The sequence below is a fragment of the Rana temporaria genome, chromosome 10 (genome assembly GCF_905171775.1).
Source record: "Rana temporaria chromosome 10, aRanTem1.1, whole genome shotgun sequence".
Classification (NCBI taxonomy): domain Eukaryota; kingdom Metazoa; phylum Chordata; class Amphibia; order Anura; family Ranidae; genus Rana; species Rana temporaria.
Window position 1 is genome coordinate 73518393 of NC_053498.1, and position 4455 is coordinate 73522847.

The following is a 4455-nucleotide window of genomic DNA, read 5'->3' on the forward strand; positions in this document are numbered from 1 at the left end:
ACTTTATTGCGATAGTCACAGTGTTCTCCCAACCAGGGGGGCTCTCCCCCCCCCCCCAGTTGTAGGAAAGAAATTCTCTCTATGCCTAAAGCCCTGTACACACGGGTCAGAATCTTGTCAGGAAAAAACGTAGTCCAGGGCTTAAGGCTGAGGGTATAAGCTGCAATTGTTGTAAGAGAGCATGGTTCTTTAAGACAGGTTCCTGGTCTCTATTTCATTGTCTTGTCCAGTTACAATAGTCTGGAAATAGACATGGCTGGTCCTTCAAGGATGAAGGAGGCTTTTAGGAGGGTTTTTAAACACCTATCAAGAGAAATCATAAAGTGTATTTCCACTTTTGCAAATTTTACAACAAAAAAACACTATATGCAGAGCAGTCTTTAACGCGGGGCAAAAGAGACAGCTGCCCAGGGCCCAATCATTGTTGGGGGGCCCAAAGCAGCTGCCCCTTAAGCCTGTGCTGCTGCCTGCCAGAGTTCTGCCACCTCCGGCGCTGGTCACATGCTGGCTGCTCACTAATGTCACTTGTAAATACAGAAGCACTGCTATAAACACATATATAGTAGTATACGCATATACTGGCTCTCGCGTTCAGCAAGTAACACTGCCCACTGGATTTGAACCATTCTAGTGGATGGAGCCACCTCTAAACAGTGGTGCGGTGGGGTTAAAACAGGCGGTTAGGAGACTTCTTCCTGCCTGCAATACACCGATGACATCATCTGAGTCACTGGACTAGAGCATCAATACTGCCTTTTACTGACAAAAGGGCAAAATAGCTTTTTTTTTAAAGATATACTTTTGCTGATTATAGTACATAACAGGTCAGTGATTTATTCATCAAGACTTCGTTTTTTTTTTGTTTTTTTTAAATTACCTGTAAAATCTACCTTTAGGATAACAGTACAGGACACAGGCAGATTCAAAGATGACAAGGTTATAGGCAGGTACAATCAAGTGATTATTTAAATAAACCCATTAGTTCTGTAGCAAACAATAAAGACCACAGGGCCTGTATCCTGTACTGTGCTTCAAGAAATGGACTTTACAGGTACCGGTAAGTCAAAAATCTAATTTTCTTGATCCTACAGCATATGACACTGGTAGATTCAGAGATAACTGGGGCATCCCCAAGCAATACCAATGAGGGGAGGTTAACACAGCAAAAATTCAGCCAAAATACCTGTCCCAATAAAGCAGCAAGGGTTTAGAAGTATTTTGTGACCAAAGGCAGCATCAGCCGAGGTTTGAACATTCATCCGGTTAAACTTTGAAAACGTGTGAACCAAAGAACATGTGGCAGCCTTACAAAACTGCACTGCAGAAGGTTGATGCTAAAAAGCCCAGTATTCACTAATAGTTCTGGTAGAATAAGACTTTCCCTAAAAGGGAAAAACACAATTTTTCACCACATAGGCCCAAACCCCAACCTTACATATTAACCTGGCAATGGAATGGTAGAACAAGATGCAGGGAACCTCCTGCAAGACCTACCAGGAGCACAAAAAGAGAATCTGATTGCCTTGTTGAAGCTTTGGCAGTGAGGTAAACTCTAACCGCTTGAACCACATCCAGAGAGAAGCTCCACCTTCCAAGTGTGTTTTCGAGCAGATCAAAAAAGTTCAGTCTTAATTGAGGTGAAATTTTTTAATCTTCATGGCCAAAAAAGATACCTAAATCTGCCCATACATGGATCGAAATAGCTAGCCTGCAGCGATGATCGGTGTAATCTGACGGCAGAGAAGTCTCCCTGCTGTCAGAACACAATGACTTAGCGGGAAGGATTCCTTCATCTAGGTCAGTTTTTTTGTCCAACTGGCTGGTTGAATGAAAAAAACTGACCCATGTATAGGTAGCTTTGAGCTGAAGGATGACCTTATCTTTGTGAACTATCAGGAAGGGTTTCTTACAAGATAAGATAACTAGCTCTCCTAAAAGATTTGATAGCAATAAAAAAAAAAACACCTTGCAAGTAAGGTAGACCAAGGATATGCCTAATGGGGTCAAAGGGAGGAGTCTGCAATGCAGAAAGTACCAAATTTAGGTACCACAGATCCATAGAAGGATGTCTGGGAGGAAAAATATAAGCCACTCCCGATTCAAAGGTCTTCATCAGAGTGTGTGATGCCAAAAGCCATAGAAAAAGACTAGCTAAGGCCTAAAGTGTGCCTCCTGATTATACTCAAAGCCAAGTCCCTACTGAAGAAAAGTCCAGATACACTCCATGGAGTATTGGCAAGTACTGACCTTCCGCTGCTTATACCAGGCAAAATAAGTGTTGTAATAGACTTTTCTATAAGGTCTTTTTTGCCACTCAAAAGCATATAGATGATTGATTTAGCTAGGTCCCTATCTCTCAGGTCATAAGCTTCAATGGATGCATGGATCTAGATAGTCTGGCAATGGCTATGGATTGTCTGCCACAAGTCTGAGTGTGTTGGTTTACCAAGTTCTTCTTGACCAGCTTAGGGCCAGGAGAGCCATTGGGTTTCCTTCTTACTCAATCCGACAAAGCAGTCAAGGGAAGATCTTGAGAGGAGGAAAGGCATGTAGGAAGAACTGGTGGACCCCCTATTTTTGGAAAATTTCTCAAGAACTGAGGATTGATGGGAGGGGTTATATGGGGGTCCTCTCAGCTTTTTTTTTTTTGCCAGTGACCAATCACTTGAAGGTACTTGTGTAGAACTGATTTGCTTATGCATATTATTATCTTTTTCCTGCACTGTAGGATCAAGAAAATAATCAATTGATTAGTATTTTTATGATGCTTCCATTCTTAAAAATTGGGCTACTAGGTGAGAGAGTATCAATTATGCCCAGTACACACGATTGGAAAGTCCGACAGCAAAAGTCCGATGTGAGCTTCTGAACGAAAATTCCGACCGTGTGTATGCTTCATCGGACTTTTGCTGTCGGAAAAGTACTAAAGCCAGTGGGTAAACCCAAAAGCCAGGCAACCAGTACCAGATCGAACATGGAGGTTGCTGTATGTCTTTGATGAAAGGTTTACTTTAAAGAGGTGAAAAGAGAAGTGAATCCCAGCTTCCTATGGCTTACAGTAAGCCAGTAATACTGATCACATGGAGTGGACATGGTTTAAATTCCTGTAGCTTTCTATGCAAAAGACAATCCCTTATGTAATGAACCAGATTGAGAAAGTATAAATAGCCTATTTGACTGGAAAAGGTCAGAAATATATTTCATTACATCTTATCTATTAGATGCAGAAAATTAGATAAGTATGTATGCTTTTCAGTCACCAAAAAAAAGTTGTGTTATTTATTTTTACTAAAGTCATCAGTGGGTTTCAAGGGGGAAATGTTGTACATCTGACATATCAGTAGATGTAGCCTGAAGTCTACATTCTTTAAGAGTGGCAAGGAAAAATGCCTAAAATTGCCCCACAAATGGTGGATCAAGTCAGGTTTTTTTTTTTAACATACAGCTACATGTTTGTATTGGGCAGTATTCCAACTTCAGCATCATGCAGGACAGCTGCCAGCATCTTAACAACTGATGACATCATTGACTGGGGGGGGGGCCGGGGATCAAAGTTAAAGTTGTTGAGCGGGGGGTTCTCCTACCTGTGCAAATACCGCTCTGTCCCGACTCCCCGTCTGCTCCATCCGCCTGCTGCAGCCCGCTCCATGGTGTATGACTGCACTGTACCGTCGCACTGTGATTGGGCGTGTAGCCGTCATGTGCGGAGGCGGGACTTCTAGACGATCGCTGAGTGGCCAGCCCCACGCTGCACATGACCACCATACGCCCAATCACAGGGCACCGGACTCAAACATGGCGGCGGGAAATGAAAACAAACATGGAGGCACAGAATGTCGCCCCACCAAATGTCACGCCCGGGGGCCCTGTTTTCCGGGACTCTAGTCTAGTCCACGGGACCCCGGGACACACTTTAAATTGCGGGAGGATCCCGCAGAATCCGGGACGGTTGGGAGGTATGTTATCTGTGTATGGTAGAGAAACTGAGGGAGAAAAGAAGTGCTGGAAAACTAGTCAGTACCAGCGTGCAAAGGTTTATTTGCCTTGAAAAAATGAATCACTTCCAATCCTGCATGTCCTATGTGTGGTGGATTACATGTTGTAATATAATAGTGAATTGGCATTGCTACTAATTTGTTTTGATATAGGAAAAGAGACTGGATGTGCGTGTTTTTGCTTTTTGAATGTACAAAAAGATTGCCATAACCACAGATAAAATCTACAAACACAAGGTTTATACACTGCATGCCTTAAAAGATGACACACTAAATAAAATGCTTTAATAATAGGTAAAAAAAAACACATCTATGCCCATATAAAATGTACATAGTAAACTTGTACAGTAAGGTAGCAATCAACTGGAAAAGCAAAACATATAAGGCTCCATGCACACTGAAGCTGATAAAGCTTTTTTTTTTTTTAAAGCCCATAAACTGCACTGCATGTTAGCCTATG